Source organism: Schistocerca cancellata, chromosome 1, assembly GCF_023864275.1.
Source record: "Schistocerca cancellata isolate TAMUIC-IGC-003103 chromosome 1, iqSchCanc2.1, whole genome shotgun sequence".
Classification (NCBI taxonomy): Eukaryota; Metazoa; Arthropoda; class Insecta; order Orthoptera; family Acrididae; genus Schistocerca; species Schistocerca cancellata.
Window position 1 is genome coordinate 861,083,017 of NC_064626.1, and position 26,645 is coordinate 861,109,661.

A 26,645-nucleotide genomic window follows, 5' to 3' on the forward strand; every position below is an offset into this window, starting at 1 on the left:
TATAGACTTTTATTGAGAGCAAGCTGTTGGTGTCTCTCCAATATGTGTGATACATACTGGACTGCTGCTCGTGGTGTAACACTTTCCATTCTCGTTGGTATATTTTGAGGAATAATAGAACGGTTTGTTCAGGATAAATGTTTTCCTTTCATTGTTTTTAGAAAAAGTTAAAACTCGCGGCGGACGAGTGTGGGGCGTGAGTCGGGCCCGCGGCTGGAGCGGTCGCCCCCGCGCTCTATTTGCGTCTGCCGGGCGTCGCGCCAGCCGCCGCCGCCGCCGCCGCCGCCTGTGGTAACAGTACCGGCGCTGCAGCGCGTCTTCCGCGCCGGCCGGCCGGCCGGCCGCCCGTTGCATAATGTCAGCGGCCCCTCCAGGGCCGACGCCAAGAACTGGCCGACGCCGCCGCCGACGCCGCCTCCTCGCCGTAGCTACAGTTTTCTGGACCGCGGCTGACAGCGCAACAAGCCTAACGGACACACGCCGGCCACTGCGGCTCCGCAGACAGCTAAAAATGTCTTGTCCTCGACACAGCCGGTGCGAAGACAATTACCGTCACGGACAGGTAAGTGCCGTAGCACGTGTCACCACGACGGTCGGATAGTAAGACGATTACAGTGACCAGAATCCGCGTTCGCCTCCCAGTGGTGGGAACCGGTGAGGGAGCTTCGTACTGTCGTTCTGTTCCACTAACAGAGGTGGCTCGTTCGCCGTCGCCTGTCACCGACCGTAATCACTGGTATCTACACGGGGTATCGAACCAAGGAAAGTTCCATGCGGAGCTCTGCCGTTTCAACTTAGCTAACAGGAACAAACGAAAGCGCTCACATACAGTCAGTCGGGATAGCTTCGTGCCACTTTTTACCATTTTTTGGCAATACCGGACACAAAATAGGTTGCACATCGGAGCAGAAATTGTAACATTTTACATCTAAAGTTACTGAGTACTTGGGGAAGCGAAAACATACACTATGCCCTATTAGAGTAAAAATCTCTATTTTAATACTGGTACAAAGTTACATTGTCACTTAAGGTAACTTTATACCAGTCTTAAAGGACATAGTAATTTTGCTATATCTAATGCTCTGGGTAAATTTCGATCGTGCCAAAAGGAAATCGGGTGTTAATAAGAAGTGAAAACAAACAGGGTTAATTCAGTACTGCAGGTACATTTTGAAACATCAAGATGTTTGTATCGACCTGCCATTGATCAACATAAATCACTGTGGCGGGAAGCTCTCTTCACAGCCAATGAAATTAAAGCACAATCACAAGAGCTCTTAGAGCCACAGTACGACAGCTCTTAGTATTTATCTCCCAAAAAAGTCACAAGACTTTTAATTAGAGCAAGCAGTTTTTGTCTGATACATATTGGTGCTTCATGGAATAACAGTTTCCATTTCCGTTACTATTCACCGAGAGCTCGTAAGAAAATGGAAAGAAACCCGAAATACTAAATACAAACCAAAGAAGTAATAAAACTGTTACTTTAGCACGCAATCATGCAAGGTGGTGGAGTAGCAGCCACTTGAAGCAAAAGTAGTAAGTTGTACAAATGTACCCCACTAGCAAGAAAATTACTCTGATTGACTGTATCGGCTCTGTTTTCAACGTACCTACAGCGCATTTAAGTTCTGCGAAACAGAAAAGAGTAGAGAAATACGCAGTGGCATCTTCATATTGCTAAGAATTGGCACGATGATCAAATGAAGCCGTCAAACTATTTTTAAAAAAACTGACTTTCGGAACGCAACCACACAGCCATCTCAAGAGTGGAAGATACAACTGCGTTTCGATGATTCGCAATATTCATTTGAGGCAGGCGAAAGACGTACAGTTGAGAAACATGTTATCTGCAACGGAGCAGCAAGAGCCTCAAGCTGAAACCGCGGTGTTACTTTCGTCTGCGTTAGCAATATGGACGGAATGTTACCGTGCTCATTATGAAGCTTTAGGCTGAACTCAGTATGAGCCAAATTGTGATTATTCATACTAGAATTCGCGCCAGGATTGAGAGCAATAGCACAATTTCAGTGTAGAATAATATTCATGATAGTGTTCTTTTTTTAAAAAAAAGTCAGTTTAAAAATTTACTTTTTAATTATGGCGCTCGTATATCAGGAATTATACTGCATCAATGCTCTAACGCCTGATATGTTATTCACACTTTCGCGATTTGCTGTTATCACTTTTCCAGTATTGAACATGGTTTTTACCTCTGGCAATACTTTGCGTATGTGGACAAAACCAAGTCGCACGATGGTTACGATTCCATGTTGAATCGTAGGGCGCCCTGTAACTGACTGTGTAAGATGGTCTTCGGGTTGTATACATGTAACGATATTCCGCCTCAAAGACGCACTGCGGGTGTCACATCCTGCTGCTTTACCTTTCCTTTAATTTTCTCTAGGAAATTAAGTAGATTGTATTAGCAGTCCCTCGCTCTTACTGAGCGCGGTTGCGCAGTAGTTAGCATAATGGACGACGTTTCAAATATGCGTATGGCCACCCAGATTCAGGTTTTCCATTATTTCCCTAAATCGCTCCAGGCAAATGCCTCGATAGTTCATTTGAAAGGACACGGCCGATTTCCTTCCCCATCGTTGAAGCAATCCGAGCTTCTGCTTCGTCTCTAATGACGTCGATGTCGACGGGACACTAGACCCTAATCTTCCTTCCTTCGCTCACTCTTATATCGTCACTATTGCAGATAATGCTCATTCCTAACGACGTGGCGCATGAGTTAAGAGACTGAACTAGTTTCTTGGAGCAGTCACATTCGAATATTCGAAGTGCCATCCAGATTTCGCTGATTCGCTAAATCTTCAGGTTACATGCAGCTGTCGATTTCCTTCCCTGTCCTTGTTTTATAAGCACAATGCTGACGAGACAGTTTCTAAACTTCCTCCTTTTCATCATTTGTTTCCTTTTGATCTATTCTGACACGACTGTAACACCAACCTTTCTTTACAACTTTTCGACATTAACTGACGGGAAGGCGAGCCTTAGACGGTTCCAGCATGGTACAGACAGACCGCCGATTACCGCACTGGAAATGAGCGGAACATATTTTCAGGAACTGTGCAGACGCTCTTTGAAACGAGTGTGAACAGGCGTAAACTGATGCAGTCTTCGTGTAATTTCTGCTCGTCACGTGAAGAATATACAAACAACAAATAAACTACTGCCATCCGTATTGGCAACAACTGGCAAAGACGAAATTCTGACTTATGACAATTATTTGGAGGAGGGTAGGATGTGAAATGTTTGCCACTCCCTACGTCTACAGCGATATGAGAGGAAATCGTTGATGGTTCGCAGCCAGGAAACCGAGACTCGTCTCCAATTCCTCCCGAATACAATCCTAGCGTTTCACAACTGTGTCAAGCCGCTTCATACTAAATTTTCAACTCCTCTGGTTGGATTTATTATCGCCTTTTCATTCATAATTGTTGCACTATCTCACAATCTCAGAAGAACTGTGCAATCCAAATTAGAGACAGCTTCTTTCGTACAAATCTCCACGATTAACACATCCCTTACTTCCTTTACACACACGGTACCTGTGTGTCTTTGACATCTTATTAACCGACAGCATTCAGATATTGACAGGATTGTAATTAAATCCCCCCCCCCCCCCCAACCCCTGTGTCTGCAGATTTTTCAAACATCTTTCCTCGGATGAAGCAAGATAGTTCTAGAGAGGCTCTCGCTCACTGTCACAGAAAGAAAAATTGGTTCATTTCCGTATAGGAGCGACATTCTTTTTGCAGTTGAAACTAGTTGACTGACGACTAAAATATAAATACAGCCTACTTCAATATGTAATACGGGATGATACTAGCCACAGATATAAAAGTACGTTTGTATTGTTAGCTTGCCATGTACTGGTGGAACGGAGGATAAACAACACTCATTCTAACGTCACTATGATTTCGTACCTTTCATATTATCCGAATTCCTCTGTTGCTCGTAGACAAACAAGCAGAGCAGTAGCTCTCACAATCCAGCGGACTAGAAAAGAAATCTGCTGGCGCTTATTTAACGAATCGCCTAGCCGTTAATCTTAAGTTGTTTAGGAAAACGATGCAGCACAAGCCTCATGGAGCTGGGACCGAAATAGAAGGACGGGAATTCTGGTTACGTAGAGTGTCGTATCTAAGAATTCCCTCGTACAGACCACGTACTTCAAATATGTGAAGAGATTACCGTTTGTCTGGAAAAACATACGAACACTGCAAGTAACTTGAAGAGACCTGTGTGGTAAAGACACTTCCGGACAGATTATGACATGAACCTGAACCCAGACCATTGCTTTTACGGGTTATTGACTGCGGAACTCTTGAGCGCCTCATGATCCGGCTAAAAAGCTTCCATCTGTCAATACTCTTCACACTGCCTTTCCTGCATACCTGGAGCCCCTAATTCGTCCACAGCAGAAGGACGATGACAACATAATATTTGAGCCACGGAGACAATCATGGACACTAAATACACTCAATAGTGTCTCTCTCTCTCTCTCTCTCTCTCTCTCTCTCTCTCTCTCTCTCTCTTTCTCTCTCTCTCTCTCTTTCCCCGTCCAGTACAACTCAGCAACACCTGCATCAATTTCAATCAACCCTGATTAACATCTGACATGGACTAGTACACAATTATTGTGGAAGAAGACAACCCTTATACCCTTAAGGATGAAGTGGGGGTGTGCAACTTGATGACATACAAAAATAATCGAAAAGTCCATAGTTTTCTGGAATGCTTGTCTGATGAAATTTAACTTTTAAGGCTAGAGGTAGCTGTAGGAAACGGTAAAACATAGCACATATCTCTGGAATTATGGAGTAAATCCTGTCTGTCAAAGTTTGTACCCACATGTCTCACTATCTCGAGAAAAATTATTTTAGGACAAAACATTATTTCACCTATATTTACGGGTTGAGTGTGGAGAAGTGGGTAGATAGCCGGCCGCGGTGGTCTAGCGGTTCTAGCGCTGCAGTCCGGAACCGCGGGACTGCTACGGTCGCAGGTTCGAATCCTGCCTCGGGCATGGGTGTGTGTGATGTCCTTAGGTTAGTTAGGTTTAAGTAGTTCTAAGTTCTAGGGGACTTATGACCTAAGATGTTGAGTCCCATAGTGCTCGGAGCCTTTTTTTTTTTTTGAAGTGGGTAGATACACACAAATTTGGAACGCCTATGGCTATTTCAAAGACATTTGTTAAGTATATGACTCACCCTGTGGAAAAAACGTACTGTTGAGGTAAGCCAACCCGGAACACCCTTCAGGATGAAATAATCAAGCAACACGAGGTAATCAGATAGCAATATAACATCGCATCAGAGGATAGTGATATGGATGGTGATGGTTGTGATGAATTCAATTTATTGGTGTTAATCGTTAACAAGACGATCATGAGACATATCCATCTTAATGGCTTTCATTCATCGATTGGTTTATTTAGTAAGTATGAAACTTTTCAAGTAAGCAGCGAGCGGACGAAAATATGGCAGTGAACTTTATATCGAGTTATTTGTTACTGTAAAATATTTAAAACCTACTCATAAACGAGAAATAAAGTCGATAAGTAATTCGTGATAAGGAATAGGGACGTACCTATCAAGTGAAACAGGAATTTTTATTTATTTATTTACTGCTACACTTCCACAACCACCCTTATAATCTGTCGAGCTTGGTGCTTCAACATTCACTACGTTGCTGAGGTGACAAACGACTTTTAACGTTTTCGTTTCGTAACTTCAAAAAATTCTAGCTCTGACTGCAATATGACTTATTTATCTTTAGGGTGCGTTTCGCCTTTTGTTTTAAGGGTACCTTCTGCAGATTTATGATTTATTCCTTCGTCTTGCCAAAATCTGTTTTCCCTCTCGTGTGGCCATAGGTCAGAAGGTAAACTTACAGCACATTTATGTGCCGATTTTACGTTAAGTCTGGAAGGTAAATAAATAATATATTGCGACAATATTTATATACTTGCTGCGGAAAGTAACCATACAAGCGAAATTTGATCTTTAACACGATTTGTATTTACTTACACTTCTCTAAATTGATGATCTAAAACGTTATGACGACTGCCCACCGCGAGTTTGCGTGCTGCCTGATGGCGCTGAGCACACGTGATGCGGTAAGAGAGGTATACGAGTGGAGCAGAGACGAATGGAGGATCATTCTAGCGACAATAAACGGCGCAAATGTGGAAATACGTCAATTTAAGCGACTTTGAAAAAAGTCAGCTTGTTGTGGCCCAGTGCCTGGGAGCGAGCATCTCGGAAACGGCGATGCTGGTCGGCTGTTCGCGTGCTACTGTCGTCAGCATCTCTGGAAAGTGGTTGAAGAATGCTGAAACGACCAATAGGCGACAAGAAGTTGGACGTCCATACCTCATTACACAACATAGGGATCGGAGGTCTGGCCGCTCTTTGAAGCAAGATAGGCAGTGATCTGTGGCAGAAAAAAATGGCTCTGAGCACTATGGGACTTAACATCTGAGGTCATCAGTTGCCTACAACTTAGAACTACTTAAACGTAACTAACCTAAGGACATCACACATATCCATGCCCGAGGCAGGATTCGAACCTGCGGCCGTAGCGGTCGCGCGGTTCCAGACTGAGGCGCCTAGAACCGCTCGGCCACACCGGCCGGCATCTGTGGCAGATCTGACGACGGAGTACCGTGCTGGCGCAGGCATACCGTTCAGTGTTGAACACGGTGTTCCGCAATAAAGGACCCCTGTAAGTTCTCACACTGATTCAACAACATCGTCAGTTATGATTACTTATGATTACAGTGGGTAGGGGATCATCGAGATTACACCACGGATCAAAGGGGTCGTGTCGCCTGGTCGGATGAATCCCGTTTATTGCTAAACTAGGTCGATGGTCGTGTCCTGATACTCTATCATTCACCTGGGCTTCCAAGGGACCTGCAGTAGTAATCGAAAGCACCATGTCAGCTGTGGACAGCATGAACATTATTAGGGACCCCCTGTAACCCCTTATGCTTGATGTATTCCCAAACAGCGACGTCATCTTCCAGCAGAATAACTGCGCGTTTCACAAGGCAAGAATCATGCTGCAATGGTTTGAGCAGCACGGTAGTGAAGTCACGTTGATGTCTTGGTCATCAAATTCGGTGTATCTGAATCCAACAAAAGCCAACTGGGACGGCGCCAGCTCCGTGCCCACAAACCAACCGCTCATAAATTATGAAATTATCTGTGCGTAGGCGTCTGGTGCCGCAAACCTCTAGAAACCTCACATACTTGCCATGGGGCACGCAGAATCACTGTTGAACTGCGTTCCACATGTGACCAACACGGTTTAAGTAGGTGGTCATAATGTTTTGGCTCATATGTGTAAAAGAACGTTACACCTATTTACGGTGTATAAGGGAGATCGATCGCTGTTTTCCCTTTCGTGAGTTGCAGGCAGGATCGGTTATCGTCCCATTACGCAGGTGCTTGAGAGTCAATGTCAAGACAGTCCATAACTAGTAACGTGGCGGCATGGGTAGGTGAAAAAGTGAAAGACATCTATATCAATACTCCGCAAGATAATGCACAGCGCATCGTACCAATCTTATCGATTTCCTTTCCTATTCCATTCGCGTATTGAGCGAGGGGAAATGACCGACTATATACCTCTGTAGGTGCCCTAATACCTTATATCTTACTCTAATGATTCCAACGCCAGATATTTGCACAGTCTACTTCGAATACAGATTCTCTAAATGTACCAATAAGGGTTTCGTGAGAACTATGTCATCTTTCTTCCATGGATTTCCACTTAAATTCCCAGAGCATTCCTGCTACACTTCTGTACGGGCTATACCGATCTGTTTCGATCCTAGCAGTGACGGCGATGAAGCATCGTGCCACATACTCCACGAGACGCCATCCTAGTCAACGACTGCTCCAATGCCACCCACAATTTGCGGAAATTGATGAGAACTATGTCCAAGGCGCATACGTGTCGGTTGATGACGTCGCAGATACGCAGAATTGGAATGAAGTGAGATGCCATGAGAGGCGACACTAGCACCCTCAAATCTGAGGAGCGCTTCTCCACTCGTTCTGACATTTCGGGAGAGCATGTATTGTCTTGGTGAAGGTACATGTTGTACGCGAATAAACACGAGCAACGGCCAATAGCTTTCTGTATCGTTCGCAGGTGAGATCCTATGGAAGGTCTCTCAAAGGCATCATTTAATCAATCCCACATGAGCATCACCACCACGAGAATACCTCCACCGTCCGCCAGAATGGCGCACTGTTGAGAAGTGATGTGTACCGCCTCATTTTGTTTTCGACGAACCAACGAGTTCCCATACTCTTAATCCCAGGTGACGGTGACTTCTGAGCCCCACGGCTCTGGATTATATGACCGCCACAACGGCTGTTGATCACCACCACGGAACTGGTGGGTGTTTGATACAGGGCGGGCCGTCTAGCTGTTGTTACAACTCTTGACAGTCGATGGTGACCTTTGTCACTTCCACGACCCCGGAAACAGGATGCCTCACGCATCGGATGGCTGCGATCTGCTTGCGATTAAATGCGCCGATACGGCCCACGTTGCCCTAGCTCTTGTCTCCAGTTACGTGGACGGCCACCGCAAACCCTCACCACATCCCCGTCGCGCGACACGCCACTGCGCGTAGAGCGCCTTCTCTCTTCAACAAAGTGGATACCTCCAATTATTCTTGAGTCTACGTTTTCAGTGGTTTTTGCTCCATATAACTGCTAAGGTGCCTCATTTATCGAAATCAGAGGCGACACTTTCCGCTGCCCGTACCAAAACATAGCTGTTAGTCTTTTGTAACTACTCCGGAGTCAACAATGCACTAGGAGAATGCGTGGATACTTGCTAACTTTAACTTAAGTGAGCCGTAGAGTATCAACAAACGATGTTCTTACTATAATATAAATGGTAAAACATAAATAAGCCATAAACAATTCCTATCGTGGCTTGACATGTCTGTGGATTCGAAGCAGGGCGTGCAGGTCAAAAATATTGTGGACTGCAAATGTTGCTGTGGATGGCTAAGCGTGCCCTGAACAATGGCCGGCCGAAGTGGCCAAGCGGTTCTAGGCGCTTCAGTCTGGAACAGCGCGACCGCTACAAAAATGGTTCAAATGGCTCTGAGCACTATGGGACTCAACATCTTAGGTCATAAGTCCCCTAGAACTTAGAACTTCTTAAACCTAACTAACCTAAGGACATCACACACACCCATGCCCGAGGCAGGATTCGAACCTGCGACCGTAGCAGTCCCGTGGTTCCGTACTGCAGCGCCAGAACCGCTAGACCACCGCGGCCGGCCGCGACCGCTACGGTCGCAGATTCAAATCCTGCCTCGGGCATGGATGTGTGTGATGTCCTTAGGTTAGTTAGGTTTAAGTAGTTCTAATTTATAGGGGACTGATGACCTCAGATGTTAAGTCCCATAGTGCTCAGAGCCATTTGAACCTGAAGAATGCTTAGGCTCACTTCCCATGACTCCATCTTTAGTCTAGAGGGATTTTCAGCCAGTTTCGACCACCCTTACACTAACAGAGGGTATTTTGAAGAAGTCCCTATAGCACGCTGTAGAATGTTAGCGACGTCGCTAAGGCAAGCAAGTACAGGGTGGTTATAATTAAAGTGCAGCTGCTCACAGAAATCCAGTGTGGGCTGTAATTATCGTATGGCAACGAAACTTGGTGGATATTCTAATACGTTAATGCGAAACGGACTTACGCTCAAAAAACTTAGTTTCAATTTTGGCCACCAGGTGCAAATTTGGCGCTGTGAATGCAAGAAAGACGTGTAGAAATGTCTCCATGTGTAATAGATTAGGAATACGACACGGGCAGAAAAGCTCACATAATTGAGAAAGCCATAATGTTTATTACAAACCGCTGCTTACGCAATTTGTTCAATATGAACACCGGAGACGTCGACGAGATGCTGCATCCGTAAAACGACGTGATCAATAGTTGCCCGCAGCAGTTCCGATGGAACCTGAGCAACGTGTTCCTGTACACAGGCTTTCGGACCAGAGAGAGCCCGAATGTGTCCTCGGTAAACGCGTTCTTTTACTAACCCCAGAGCCAAATTCACATGGATTCGGACGCATCTGGTAAACCTGTCCAGATAACAAGCTCTTGTAACGTTGTATAAAGCAGACCTTTCACTGGGCGGCCGGGAAAAGGTGTTGCCAATCTTGCATGATAACAGTGGTTTCCATACAGTTGCGCTCTTCCAAACCGGGAATCGCATGCTGTACAAGGAGGTCTTGATAATGTGCAAGCGTCACGACACACCTACAGGACCTCTCGGTGTATTCTTTTCAAAGAAGAACAGATCGAGAATAGAGGTGCTTGTGAATCCACATCGCACAGTCACATACGGCGAGTGCAATGACTCTTCGTGCACAACACGCGGTTCAACAGTACCCCAACTTCGCAGTTCTGTGTATTCAATGCAGCCTGTAGTGTAAAATGTGTCTCATAACTGTATACAACATTGTCCGGCCACATGTCATCAACTTCGATCCGCGCCCGAAATGGTAGAGTACGTTCAGAACTTTGCCGGAGATCGTGAGGTAGGCGCTCAGTCCGGAACCGCGCGACTGCTACGGTCGCCTCGGGCATGGATGTGTGTGATGTCCTTAGGTTAGTTAGGTTTAAGTAGTTCTAAGTTCTAGGGGACTGATGACCAGAGATGTTAAGTCCCATAGTGCTCAGAGCCATTTGAACCATTTTTAGATCGTGAGGTTTTAGTTGCTGCACCGTCTGGAGCTTGCACAGGTACCAGTGCAAAATAGACCGCAAAACTTTCCGCACTGTTGACCACGGGATAGCCTCTCCTCAGACCTTTTTGTCGGCGATACTCTCTCAATCTAGTACTGTAACTGTTACCGTCCACATAAAACAGTTTCATTAACAGCGCATTGTCTCTTCTCGATAGCCATACTGTTCAGTCACGTTGCGGCTTATCAAAACACAGTTCGGATGACGTGAGGCGGTTGGTTGGTTGATTTGGGGGAGGCGACCAAAAGTGAGAACATCGGTTCCTTCGGATTGGGGAAGGAAGTTGGCCGTGCCCTTTCAAAGAAACCATCCCGGCATTTGCCTGAAGCGATTTAGGGAAATCACGGAAAACCTAAATCAGGATGGCTGGACGCGGGTTTGAGCCATCGATGTCCCGAATGCGCGTCCAGTGTGCTAACGACTGTGCCACATCATTCAGTCCGGATGGCATACAGTCATACACTGTACAGCGCTGTACTTGCATCTGGTGGCCAAAACGGAAACTGATTTTTTTCAAGCGTAAATTAGTTCCGGATCAATCAGGTTTCGCTGACCTACAATAATTACAGCCGACACTGGATCGCTGTGGGTAGCTACACTTCAATATTATAACTTCAATATTATAACCACCTGGTATTTAGCCGGCATCGGGAATAGAAGTACTGTATTAAAGTATCGGATAAAAATAGAGTATGTACCGACATGGTAGATCAAAACGAGAACCACGGTGTGAGGGCATGCGGCACTATGGATAGTGATTCTACCGTTTCCAAGTGTACGTTAACCTAGCAGAACCAGAGAGTAGGTTATATGATCAGTGCGGGACCTATTTCTTTCATTGTTATCATTCACAACAACACAAACAGAACAGTGTATAGCGCTGCACTGAACATGGCACAAACACACAGTTGACATACTACCGACAACAAAACGGGGAGCCTAACATTGATATAGCTTGTCACAACAACCGCAAAACTATATACTTATATGGATATGGTGTCTGTTCTTTCGGATATGTCTAGAACGAAATTAGAATTATATTAATACCTTCAACTGCTAACGGGTGTAATATATATATATATATATATATATATCAAGGGGGACAGCTGAAATACTGTGCCCGCCTCGCGTGCGCGAGATAGTCCCTGCAGTCGCGCTATCTTCTGTGCCCTCAGTGGCTCAGATGGATAGAGCGTCTGCCATGTAAGCAGGAGATCCCGGTCGGGGCACACATTTTCACCTGTCCCCGTTGATATATATCAACGCCCGTTAGCAGCTGAAGGTATTAATATAATTCTAATACCGCCAAACTCAGTGAAGTGTTCGGATTCCAACTAATGATAAGACAAGTATTATTCCAACTAATGATAAGACAAGTATTATTCTACCAGCAACTGCCGAATTGGTCCGCATTCAACACCAATGAAATGCACTGAAAAAGGAGTTCCACTCGCAAAATAAATTTGTGGGAAATGATTTGGATTAAAGACAACTTGGTACACACACTATCTGATCAAAGGTGTCTGGACACCTTTTAATGGTCATTGATATGAGCATGTCCGCTACCTTTATGACGGCTTGAGCTCTGCTGGGACGCATTCATGGACGTGTCTAAATGTCTTGGAGGAATGGTAGCCCATTCTTCTCGAAGAGTCTAAACCGGAGAAGGCAGTCACGTTGGACGCTGGGGTCTGGAGAAAAGTCGACGTTCCAACTCATCCCCAAGGTGGACTCAGATCGGGACTATGGGCAGGCCAGTCCATTTCTGGAATCTTACTGTCCACAGACCACTGCAGCACACATGCTGCTTTATGACAGGGTGCACTGTCATGCTTGTAGGAACAATGATCGTCCCTGAACTGTACCTCTGCTGAACACAGTACACAGTGCTCTAAAATATGTTCATATATTTCTGCATTTAGAGTTCTCGTAAACAGAATAAGGGTAACACACCTGAACTGCTTCAAACATCCTCATATCCTCGCACCAGATGGCAGGTAACATTCTCCAGGCATTCGCCACACACAGGACATAGCGTGATTCATCATTCCGCATCACTCGTTTCCACTCATCCTCTATCCAGTGACATCGCTCTTTACACCAAACCTAGAGTCGGTTAACACAGACTTCAGAAATGTGAGGTTTATGACGAGCTGTGCCTCATTCTTTTTAACTCCCTACAAGCAGTCGTTACGCTAGCTGGAGTGCTTTTTAAATCACGAGTAATTTCTTCCGCAGATTTTATATTTCATAACCACCCTCAGCATTGCTAGACAGTCCTTGACTGTCTGTACATGAAGTCTGTGGGGTCTTGGTACAGCTGTGTTCGTTCCTTCGCGTTCCCGCTTCACAATCACATCACCAACAGTCGACTTGAGCAGCGTCAGAAGGGGGTGAAATGCCGCTGTTGGATTTGTTACTCAGGTGATATCCAATGACCAGCCCACGTTGAAAGTCACTCAGCTCTCTTGACCGACCCATACTTTTGTTTGTGCTTATCTGCACACAACGCCGGCCAGAGCGGTTCTAGGCGCTACAGTCTGCAATCGCGCGACCGCTACGGTCGCAGGGTCGAATCCTGCCTCGGGCATGGATGTGTGTGATGTCCTTAGGTTAGTTAGGTTTAAGTAGTCCGAAGTTCTAGGGGACTGATGACCTCAGCAGTTAAGTCCCATACTGCTCAAAGACATTTTTTCTGCACACAATACAAGTCTCCCCGCCTCCCTTTACACTGTCTCTCGTAACATCTAGTGGTCAATTTCGCACTATACAGGCGTGTCTCAATGCTTTTAATCAGATAGTGCATTTTCAATAAATTTTGGAAAATGGATAATGTGAAAAGGCATGATGAATCGAAATTTCATTTTATACAATGTGTCAGCAAAGTAGAAGTTTGACAGTTCAGCAGCCATACCGGTATCTCTCAGTCTGCCTCCAATACTACTTTTTCTCAATTATAATTAACGTGTTACATTAATCTACCCGCGCACGTTATCCTTTGCAACAGCCTATGGGAAGGTTCGTTTTACGTGTATGTTGTGTGTGTGTGAAATCTTATGGAACTTAACTGCTAAGGTCATCAGTCCCTAAGTTTACACACTACTTAACCTAAATTATCCTAAGGACAAACACACACACCCATGCCCAAGGAAGGACTCGAACCTCCGCCGGGACCAGCCGCACAGTACGTGTATGTTACCAGGTTGACAACTTCACTGGTGCCATCTTACTATTTTGGCGTTCATCATTTATCCTTACTACAGCAAGCATTCTCAATAATCGCTTACGTATTTGAATCTTTGTCCACCCGTACGATTTTTTCTTTGCGTGCTACTAAACTATTGCCTTAGCACATGTTCGAATACCGTTTTCTCCTCCACTGTTCTTGTTCAAAGTCTTCGTTTCGTACAGCATTGCCTAGTTACCTACGTACTTCCTTCTTATTAAGCTTACCGATTACGGATATTGGAGGACACCGTGATCGTACATTAGTTGATGATAAATAAAGATAGCTGCAACTAGTCACTTCTGAAATATTTCTCTATTTCTATTAACTAGTTTTCGACCGTTTTCAGGATCGTTTTACGGTATTAATAGCAACACCAGTACCGCCAATACCGCCGCTACAAACATGAATATGTAACTTCGTCACATATGAAGCAGACCCTTCAAAGGCTCGAAAACTAGTAAATCGAACTAAATGGTTCACATGGCTCTGAGCACTATGGGACTAAGGTCATCAGTCCCCTAGAACCTAGAACTACTTAAACCTAACTAACCTAAGGACATCACACACATCCATGCCCGCGGCAGGATTCGAACCTGCTACCGTAGCGGTCGCGCGGTTCCAGACTGTAGCGCCTAGAACCGCTCGGTCACCCGGTCGGCTAGTAGATGGAACTAAACAAGTATTTTGTAAGTGGCTGGTCGCAGTTACATGCAGTATGAAAATAAAACTAGCAAACTGCAATGACGGGTTCCTAACTGGAAATGGAGGAAAAAGTACTGCAGGAACCACATAACCTGCTGTATTGCCAAAGGTTCATTTTCAAGAAGCCCAGGCAGAGTATTCCACAGGAAGTCCAGGTACGTTCCTTCGTTGAGGCGTCGTGGAATAATAACCAGTCCAAACATGTGGTCGCCAAGAATCCCTGCCCACACACTGATGCTGAATCGATGCTGATGAGGCGCCTCGACCGTTCCCCGAGGATTATCTGTAGCCCACAGACGACGATTATGCAGATTGATTATGCCAGTTTTGGTGAAAGTTGTTTCGGCAGTAAAGAGGACTGATGACAAAAATCCTATAATTTTATGTCGCCCTTGCTTCGGCCGGAAAGTGCAGCACTCATTTCTGGACGAAAAAATTGTTTCACGCCTTTTTATTAACCTCCGCTTTTGTTTGCGTTATTGCTCCTTACGCTGACTTTTGCGTTATTACATTCAACAGCTTTTAAATTAGGCATTAGTTCGTCTCGGCCGCAAGGGCTTTGTCTCCTGCGAACGTTCTCGGTGGTGTCTTCGCTGCACTTTCATTAGTGTTTGCAGTACTCATAGACCAGTAGTGTTTGCCTTCTGGATTCCCGATGAACAGAAATCTATGCGCCAGATGACCACATAGTAGTACGCAGACTTTTTTTTTAGTTATTATTACACTACTGGCCATTAAAATTGCTACACCAAGAAGAAATGCAGATGATAAACGGGTATTCATTGGACAAATATATTACACTAGAACTGACATGTGATTACATTTTCACGCAATTTGGGTGCATAGATCCTGAAAAATCAATACCCAGAACAACCACCTCTGGCCGTAATAACAGCCTTGATACGCCTGGGCATTGAGTCAAATAGAGCTTGGATGCCGTGTACAGGTATAGCTGTCCATGCAGCTTCAACACGATACCACAGTTCGTCAAGAGTAGTAACTGGCGTATTGTGACGAGCCAATTGCTCGGCCACCATTGACCAGAAGTTTTCAATTGGAAAGAGATCTGGAGAATGTACTGGCCAGGGCAGAAGTCGAACATTTTCTGTATCCAGAAAGGCCCGTACAGGACCTGCAACATGCAGTCGCGCATTATCCTGCTGAAATGTAGTGTTTCGCTGGGATCGAATGAAGGGTAGAGCCACGGGTCGTAACACATCTGAAATGTAACGTCCACTGTTCAAAGTGCCGTCAGTGAGAACAAGAGGTGACCGAGAGGTGTAACCAATGGCACCCCATACCATCACGCCGGGTGATACGCCAGTATGGCGATGACGAATACACGCTTCCAATGTGCGTTCACCGTAATGTTGCCAAACACGGATGCGAACCTCATGATGCTGTTAACAGAACCTGGATTCATCCGAAAAAATGACGTTTTGCCATCCGTGCAGCCAGGTTCGTCGTTGAGTACACCATCGCAGGCGCTCCTGTCTCTGATGCAGCGTCAAGGGTAACCGCAGCCACGGTCCCCGAGCTGATAGTCCATGCTGCTGCAAACGTCATCGAACTGTTCGTGCAAATGGTTGTTGTCTTGCAAACGTCCCCATCTGTTGACTCAGGGCTCGAGACGTGGCTGCACGATCCGTTACAGCCATGCGGATTAGATGCCTGTCATCTCGACCGCTAGTAATACGAGGCCGTTGGGATCCAGCCCGGCGTTCCGTATTACCCTCCTGAACCCACCGATTCCATATTCTGCTAACAGTCATAGGATCTCGACCAGCGCGAGCAGCTATGTCGCGATACGATAAACCGCAATCGCGGTAGCCTACAATCCGACCTGTATCAAAGTCGGAAACGTGATGGTACGCATTTCTCCTCCTTACACGAGGCATCACGACAACGTTTCACCAGTCAACGCCGGTCAACTGCTGTTTGTGTATGAGAAATCGGTTGGAAACTTTCCTCGTGTCAGCGCGTTGTAGGTGTCGCCACCGGCGCCAACCTTGTGTGAATGCTCTGAAAAGCTAATCATTTGCATATCACAGCATCTTCTTCCTGTTGGTTAAATTTAGCGTTTGTAGCACGTGATTTTCGCGGTGTAGCAATTTTAATGGACAGTAGTGTATTATTATTGTTGTAATGTAGTTGTTCTATGTAGATCCACCCCTCCCCTCCCCTCCCCCGCTTAGCGTAATTCTTAGTTATTACCAAACTTTTGAAATTATGTTAAAACATTGTGCTTTCTTCATGTCAATTCATGTGGAACAGTCGCTCTGTTCTTTCACATAGATAACAGACTGAAAAAAAGTATTCATAAACAGGGTGGTAAGACCCCGCAGCTGTAGCTCGCAGGTGCCTGTGTGTCCACCCCGAGACGGAGAGCCGCCACGCCCTTTCGCGGAGCGTGCGAGGCGCTGGCAGTGGCGCTTGTGCGGAACGGGGGCGAGGCGTCGGGAATTTCCGAGAAGCGGCCGGCCCCGTGTGGCCTGCAGACGGGCGTACGTGGGCCGCCGCCGACGGCGCGCCGCCAAAATAGAAGAGCGCCCACCGCCGCCTGCCGCTGACCACGCGCAGCTGCCTGCCTCCTCAGAGGCCGGCCGCCGGGCTACCCATACGGGTTTTCGTGAGTCTCAGGCAGCAGCAATTCTTCTGTTCTGTGCCATTCTCATCATCTCTGGATACATCGCTTGTACAAAATAACTGGAACACATTGCTATAAACACCGTACTTCCACAGCTCATCTAATAAGTATCAGGCCTAGTCAGTTCTAATTATCACCTCGAAAAAATTAAGATACGTAATCAATTTTTTGTTTGCAGCTACATGTCTGCAGTGCTGGCTCACACCGAAAGCCCCGCCACAGAGTAACCTGTGGCCCCGCGCTATAGTACTGTACCACGCCCCCTGGGCGCGTCACAACACAATGATGCAGCCCATTGAGACATGAGATGGCCTGCGAGGGTTTGTTTTGGCTCCACTAGCGGCGTGCTACGGTACTATTGCCCGCGTATTTCATTGTGTACCAGGACTACAGGCGTGTACCTGTAAACCAAAAATTTACTACACACCTTCAATTTTTTCGAGATGATAATTAAAATTTTATGACTACCCGTAGTAGTGCGCTGACACTATATTCTGTTTCCCTTCACACTACATCTCTACGAGTGCCCTTTGAGCTGCCAGTACGTCTGTGATCTTTGTGGTGTTGGTTCAACCTTACAGATTTTCAACGAGGTTTCCTGTAGATCTCATGGACACAAGGAATAAAGGAAAGCTAGGACAGGCGCTGTTCGCATGTTCCAAGAGGATAGTTAGCCTACTCATACAGTGGAAACAGGCCAATAGTGGTTAAGCGAGCACGATGACCAAATTCTGGTCTCCCTGGCGTTCACACTGGTTGAATTTGACGTCTACTGTCAGCCCTGGAAAAGTAAACCCACTGATGAGCCAAAACATTACGGCCACTGCCCATCGCGAGGCAAAACGCCACGTGGTAGCGTTGCAGACACGTGACGCGAGCAGGAAAGTATAGCACGTGTCTCACCTAAGAGTCGTCACGCGCATTTTCTGTCGATTTTCGGAAGATATCTGCAGTTTCATTTTCGTAGTATGTAGCAGGAGTCAGTCCAAACAATTACTGCTCATCTCGTCTTTCGTGCGATGTCAGTGCAGACGGAAACTTTATTTTCCGTTACAAACAAAATTATTTTTAAAGCGGAAGTTGACACGCTTTCACTTTTCACTGTACGTTTCACTTACAATGGTTATGAGGTTGTCTGCCATTTATCATTGGTTACACAAAAAACTTCTGCGACTTGTAGTTTGGGGGTAAGTCTTTTAATTTGAGAAAGGAGGGTAGGTTAGAATTCAACTCTCGTTTGTAATCGTGTACATTAGCGATGGAGAACGTACTCTGCTCCTGCCAAACTGGGAACCTGTTCAGAGAACTATGCCGTTATTCCCCTTAAACGGTTTCGAAAACGACTGAAAAACTAAATCTGGAATACCTTAAAGCGATTTGAACTGCTAACCACCCGCGCACGAGCCCGTTGCCTATCATCGCACGAAATCACGTCGGTCACATGATTTGAGGTTCAAATGACTCTGAGCACTATGGGACTTAACATCTATGGTCATCAGTCCCCTAGAACTTAGAACTAATTAAACCTAACTAACCTAAGGACAGCACACAACACCCAGCCATCACGAGGCAGAGAAAATCCCTGACCCCACCGGGAATCGAACCCGGGAACCCGGGCGTGGGAAGCGAGAACGCTACCGCACGACCACGAGATGCGACATGATTTGAAAACAACCCCCCCTCCATTTAAAAGGAAACACCACGATCTCGAGCTCATATTCTATGGCGAAGAAAGCACACTTGCAAGATATTAGCCCCAGAATTATTCTGACAGTACTCAGTTATGACCTCCTGAAAGTCCAGCTTTTGTCTTCGCGCACCGGCTGTTTGACGCTCGCTCCGCCCCACTGCAGCCGCCTAACGGCCAAGAGCCAAGTATTGCACAGCGGAGTGACAATCAGAGCCCTTCTATTCGCGGGATTTGAAGGCGAGGGAGAGGAGGAGAGAGGTGAATACTTACGTCAAATGTGTCTTGAAATCTCGTTTGAGAAAAAGTCACGTTGTTCTCCAAGAGATACAGTAATACGAGGAGGTGCCCTTGCGAGGCCAACTGAGGAGGTGCTTAATTGAGAAGTAGCGGCTCCCGTCACGAAAACTAACAACGGGCGGGAGAGCGGCATGCTGACCATATGCGCCTCTAGTGACGCCTATCGGCTGAGGGTGGCATGGCGGTCGGTCCACCCGTTGGGCCCTCCGAGGTCTATTCGAAAGGACAATATGAGTAGGTAATACGTCAACCCCACCCAGTACGTTCAATACTCGCACTGATATTCTGCTTCAAAATCAAAATTCATCAACCCAAGTCATTGAAGAACATGAAATGAAGCTAATTATTTTCGATTTACAATTTAATGATGCCAATCAGGTTTAAGAATAGCGCATCTCCTGCAAATATTTTTCACTTCAACAGTGCCGAGCTTTAGAACCCAAGAAAATAACGCACAACAGCGATATTAGTAATTAAATAGCGCTATGGTACTTCTTTAACGACACACTAATTCATTTCTTCAATTTACAATGCATTTGTGAATCGCAACATAAAAAAGTTCAAACCAAATAGATCTCTGGCACCAGCTACAGCGTAGAAACCGCGCAGTTTGACACGCTGATATACCACGTTACCAGTGTCAAAATAATATTTCACAAATCTATTACGCCGCCAAACATAACTTCGCGCTCGAGCATTAGTCGGCTGCAGTGGGGCGGAGTGAGTGACAAATGGTGTGCGCGAAAGTTTAAAAGCTGTACTTTCTGCAGGTCATAACTGCGTACTGTCAGAATTATAGCCCTAATTTTTTCGCGGGATCGAATTCTGAGGCAGGTATCTTGCAAGTGTGCTTCTTTGTCCTTAAAATATGAGGTTAACTTGGTGATGTTCCGTTGTTAATGATGAGGCTCCTGAAGCAGATCCGTTACAGGGAAAGCCGGCCGGTGTGGCCGAGCGGTTCTAGGCGCTTCAGCCTGGAACCGCGCGACCGCTACGGTCGCAGGTTCGAATCCTGCCTCGGGCATGGTTGTGTGTGACGTCCTTAGGTTAGTTAGGTTTAAGTAGTTCTAAGTTCTAGGGGACTGATGACCTCAGCAGTTAAGTCCCATAGTGCTCAGAGCCATTTGAAACATTCGTTACAGGGAAAACTCTGGGTAATATCACGAACCGAATCCACGACCTCAACATTATGAGCAATCAGCACAACTAGCAGATCACTTCAGCCCTCTAAAATTTGCTGAAATAATTTTTAACATATGTCTGGTTTAATTAATAAGCCTTCCATCCTGTATTTTTTTAACAGTTTGTGACCTGCTCTACGGTAACATTGCAATGATACAACACTACACAGGGTCTTACTTTCAGTCAAACAAAGTTTTCACACTAACCTTTGCTGTACTCCATATCGCTTCGGAAAGGCACAACACTCGTGTACTTTGGCTGGAACACTAGATCTCTATTAGAACGGAGTTTCTCGGATAGTTAAACAAGGACATTGTGCTTACGACCTTTTCCAAATAAATTAAATATCGCTTCAACAATGATAACAATTAGTACTGGCAAGGCTTCATACTGCTCACCAATGCTCACCCCACCTTTTTTTGCCAGCCTTCTGATTTCCTATTTATTTAACTCATATGACTTATGTTGCTGTATTCCTGTCTTTCAATGAACATATTTGTACTTCGTTCTTTCGTCGATTAATCGAGGTATTTTTTTATATTACTCAAGGTTTCTTCACGATTACCTTCCATGTATCTATGTTTGTCTGTCCAAATTCTGTGATTGCCCTTTCGAGAGATGTCTATTCCTCTTCAGCTGACACGGTGTCCCAGGTTCGATTCCTGGTGGGTCCGGGATTTTCACCTGCCTCGAGATGACTAGGTGTTTGTGCTGTCCTCATCATTTCATCATCATTCATGAAAGTGGCGAGATTGGACTGAGCAAAGGTTGGTAATTTGTACGGGCGCTGATAATCGCGCAGTTGAGCGCCCCACAAACCAAACATCATCATCATCATCATCATCATCATCTTCTTCTTCTTCTTCTTCTTCTTCTTCTTCTTCAACTGAACTGCCGACTGTGGTGTTCATTACAGCAGTACCCACAGCCGGAAACCTCGACGCTTCTTGTCATTCCTCAGTACTTCTGTATCCCAATTCTTTCCACATTGATCCTTTACTCTCTTAAATTCCTGCCTACTCTTCTTCGATCAACTACGATCGAAATGTACATCTGCTTCTTGGTACGTCTTATGATCCAATATCTGATTTCGGAATCACCGTCTGACCATCCTATAATGCAGCTGAAATCTTCCCGTATCTCCAGGCCTTTCCTAAGTATATCTCTCCCTCTTGTGATTTTTGAACACTGCATTCGTTATTACTAGCCGAAATTTACTGTAGTACTCAATTAGTCTGCCTCCTTTCTCAAACTCACTTCTACTAGTAATCCCTTATCATCCGGTAACTCTTTCTTCTGTTCGTTCCCCTAATACTGCTTTCCAATCCCCCATAATTACTGGTTGTCATCTATCGTTACGTACTGAATTGCCCATTCAATATCCTTATATATTTTCTCTATCTCTCTGTCTTCTGCTTTTGACACTGGCATAAACACCTGATAAAAAGTTTTATAGAACGACTGTTTCCAAGATCATTGGGCTGCAGTTTTGTACGAATTTAAGTTTATACGAGTCGACTGTAATCTTTTCTTTAAAATGTACCTCTTTGTTGGTGTTAGCAAACGCGATCTAAGTACGAAACCTGCACGCAATCCACTTGCAGTATCTTCATTTACACACTATTTCCCTGTTAGTCTGAGTTTGTCGTCGCAAGAGGATGACGTCCATATTGTCCCCTAAATGGGCATGAATCGGCCAAAAACACTACCTCTTATTGCGTACTAACACACACCAGCTATTATCTTTCGCTTATATTGCAAATATTATCAAGAATGGATACATTTCCTGATACAGCGATCAAATGCAAACACCGAAATTTCAAACTTTCGTCTTGGAGATGGGTAAGAGATCATGCATTTACACGCAATGTTGTTGGAAACATAGTATTGTAAAATCGACGAACGATATGTAGCTATCCTGAATTTGTGTTCTCTATCTCTATCTCTCTCTCTCTCTCTCTCTCTCTCTCTCTCTAAAAAAAAAACTTAACATCTGAGGTCATCAGTCCCCTTGAACTTACAACTACTTAAACCTAACTAACCTAAGGGCATCACACACATCCATGCGCGAGGCAGGATTCGTAGCAGTAGCGCGATTCTAGGCGCCTAGAACCGCTCGACCACCCCGGCCGGCTCTATCTCTCAGACCAATATGCTTACCGCTGTATGTTCTTTGACTTTGAAGCCTCCTAAGATCTTCCCGGTCACAGGTTCACTACGAGGTGCATTCACGTTCTAAGGCCTCCTATTTTTTTCTTCTCCAGACTGGAAAGAGATAGAAACATGCGCATTGTTTTAAAATGAGCCCGCGTTCATTGTCAATACGCCCCAGAGATGGCAGCACCGTACGGCAGATGGAATTTTACCGCCAGCGGCGAGAATGAGAACTGTTTTAAATACTTAAAATGGCGACGTTTTCCTTACTTGAACAGTGTGCAATCATTTGTTTTCTGAATTTGCGTGGTGTGAAACCAATTGAAATTCATCGACAGTTGAAGGAGACATGTGGTGATGGAGTTATGGATGTGTCGAAAGTGCATTCTTGGGTGCGACGGTTTAATGAAGGCAGAACATCGTGTGACAACAAACCAAAACAACCTCGGGCTCGCGCAAGCCGGTCTGACGACATGATCGAGAAAGTGGAGAGATTTGTTTTGGGGATCACCTAATGACTGTTGAACAGATTGCCTCCAGAGTTGGCATTTCTTTGGGTTCTGTGCACACAATCCTGCATGATGGCCTGAAAATGCGAAAAGTGTCATCCAGGTGGGTGCCACGAATGCTGACGGACGACCACATGGCTGCCCGTGTGGCATGTTGCCAAGCAATGTTGACGCGCAACGACAGCATGAATGGGACTTTCTTTTCGTCGGTTGTGACAATGGATGAGACGTGGATGCCATTTTTCAATCCAGAAACAAAGCGCCAGTCAGCTCAATGGAAGCACACAGATTCACCGCCACTAAAAAAATTTCGGGTAACCGCCAGTGCTGAAAAAATGATGGTGTCCATGTTCTGGGACAGCGAGGGCGTAATCCTTACATATTGCGTTCCAAAGGGCACTATGGTAACAGGTGCATCCTACGAAAATGTTTTGAAGAACAAATTCCTTCCTGCACTGCAACAAAAACGTCCGGGAAGGGCTGCACGTGTGCTGTTTCACCAAGACAACGCACCCGCACATCGAGCTAACGTTACGCAAGAGTTTCTTCGTGATAACAACTTTGAAGTGATTCCTCATGCTCCCTACTCACCTGACCTAGCTCCTAGTGACTTTTGGCTTTTTCCAACAATGAAAGACACTCTCCGTGGCCGCACATTCACCAGCCGTGCTGCTATTGCCTCAGCGATTTTCCAGTGGTTAAAAAGAGACTCCTAAAGAAGCCTTCGCCGCTGCCATGGAATCATGGCGTCAGCGTTGTGAAAAATGTGTGCGTCTGCAGGGCCATTACGTCGAGAAGTAACGCCAGTTTCATCGATTTCGGGTGAGTAGTTAATTAGTAAAAATATCGGAGGCCTTAGAACTTGAATGCACCTCGTACATCACAAATGCCCTACTATTTGAAGAAGCCCCCAGCGCCTGGATAGACAAAAATAAAATGTGCCGAATGAAAGCGCCGTACTAGCTGCAGCTGGAGGGTGAAATGCAGTAGCCGTTTGTAACTATTGGATTCACAGCTTCAAGAAGGCGTAAATACATTAGGGAGAGTGATGTAATGGACAACACTAACGCCATCAGCCTTAATTTTAACCCGTCATCTGCAGCTGCGAGCTGTCACAGCGATTTTAATCCGCTCCACTGGCTCACATTTCTGGCGATCGAGCCTGCTTCGAATCGGAACGGCCACAGATGATATAAATACCTCCGCGACCGTGACGGTAATAAAACGGTCAACGTAAACGGCGACTGTCCGGAGCGAATGCCTGCCGAGATTTATTCGTATGTCTCAGTGCTGCCCAGACTCGACAGCCTGCTAGCCGGGCGGAACGCTGCCTAATTGAACAACACGACCATTCAGCGCGGCGCGGTGTCAACACAGCAGCCCACACTGCGCCACAGTCGCAAATTGTCGGGCTATTATTGTCGCTCACCCAGTCTGCGACAACACGTTTGTCATTTCCGACTCGACAATGGGGCTACATTAGGTTCATGTGTATACCACAGTTTCACAACGGACACCACCACAATTTCACAACGGACAACACGACGCCAAGTTCCACAGTTGCAGTGTTCTAATATGCACGATACAAAATGATAAAATCTGCTCTCATTATCAGCCGGGTGGTTGCGTCGTCTTGTCGCAAATTTTCAATGAGTTTTGTACCCGTTATCTTCAGGCCAAGTGTCGGGATATGTTTATCACTGGAATACGACGAGAAAGCTCCCAATCACGAGGCAAAATATTTCAGTGCGTAGTCGACCACGGAGTCGCTATCGCTATTACAGTCAAGTAAGGTTCGGTTCTAAAGTCACGGCGATGTCGAAGGCGTTAGGGCTAAACAACGAAAACCGAAAATCTGGATGAAGAGAGTAGAGGTCTGAGCTCCGACACTCCCGAATATGAGTGAAATGTTTTAACTACTGCACCACCCAATCGGCACGTTTGCTATTAGAATTCACAATATGATTCCGTTTTTTATTTGCAGGTAAAATGGAAATGATCGTCTGGCGTCATTGGCCGGGAGGCCTCTTACGGGGCAGGTCCGGCCACCTTGGTGCAGGTCTTATTACATTCGACGCCACATTGGGCGACCTGCGCGCCGGATGGGGATGAAATGATGATGAAGACAACACAACGCCCAGTCTCTGAGCGGAGAAAATCCCCGACCCAGCCGGGAATCGAACCCGGGCCCCTTAGGAAGGCAGTCCGTCACGCTGAGCATTCAGCTATCGGGGCGGCCAATTTGCAGGTGAAGGACATTGAACAATTGAGAAGACTCAGCTATGAACAATTGAGAAGACTCAGCTATTACCACTAAGAAGACCACGACCAACTCATGCAACAGTGAAGTTAGCATAGTTTAAATCTCTGCAGATATTAACAACGGATATCCACTGCAAGAGACAATCATGACTCTTCGATCAAAGTAGGTAATTTTGAAGTTCGAATTAAACAGTTACTTCATAACGATTGTATTTCCAAACGCTGTATCAAAAAGCTCCATACATATTTGGTTTACCTACCATTTCCAGGCTCACGGCTACTCAAGACGCTGTCTTCATAAACGCACAAGTTATGTGGATCAAGAACTGTTCGCAACCAATGTGGAAACTAGCAAGATCAGCCTGCTGTTTTTTGGGGCTAGCACTGGCGAGTCTATCTTCCCGCAAAAAATTAAATCTGTAGAAAACGTTAAAAAAAAGTGAAAATGGCAACATTACAAAGAGCAGTTTCTGAAAGACGTCAATCGTTGATAGAACTGGTAGAAATCGATATTTAATGCAGCCATGCAACTTTAATTCGAAAACCAAAGTGTTAAAGCAACGGGCACAGCTATTTTGAAACAGAATACCTGATAATGTACTTTCCAGAAATAATTCTGGCAACTTACCCGACCACAAAATTGGTAAGGCTGCCTTCCCCAGACAAAACCGTCGTGTGTAGCTCAGGGACGATTCGTGGTGTGGAGGAACACCTACTCTGTTACATTTCGCTTACTACCAACGTACAGCGAGCAGTCTGCTAGTACATTTGAGATGATACAACCACGTCCGTCATATGCTGTAGCAGTGAGCCATTATCATGGGCAATAAATACCAACTTGAAGTACGAAAGCACTACTCAAACGAACAAATTCGATTTGGTCATGTTACAGCTTTTACGATAATACTCTCCCAATCAGAAAACCGAACCTACAAGCTTCCTGTGTAAATCGCTCTACTGTTTATACCCAGTACTATAAAACTATTGTCTTTCCAGCACACATAATGAATTGCAGGGCGATTGGGAAATGCTCTGGAAGGAAGAACGAAAGATTGAGGAAGGTTGGGGAAGAAAATCGATCGGTCGCGTTCTTAATCTCAGCATCTGCTTTAAGCGCGTACGCATAAACTACACTCCTGGAAATGGAAAAAAGAACACATTTACACCGGTG

General features: G+C 45.5%; 1 protein-coding gene and 1 long non-coding RNA gene across 7 annotated transcripts in view; one reads left to right on the forward strand and one right to left on the reverse strand.

The window, feature by feature from the left end:
- The window catches only part of LOC126189262 (leupaxin), a 475,608-nt gene that overhangs the window by 16,534 nt on the left and 432,429 nt on the right, over positions 1-26,645 (reverse strand). The window lies entirely within an intron of this gene.
- LOC126189345 (uncharacterized) lies at positions 304-26,588 on the forward strand. Its single transcript, XR_007537935.1, has 3 exons — positions 304-562; positions 25,197-25,637; positions 25,744-26,588. It is a non-coding gene; the product is annotated as an uncharacterized LOC126189345 (long non-coding RNA).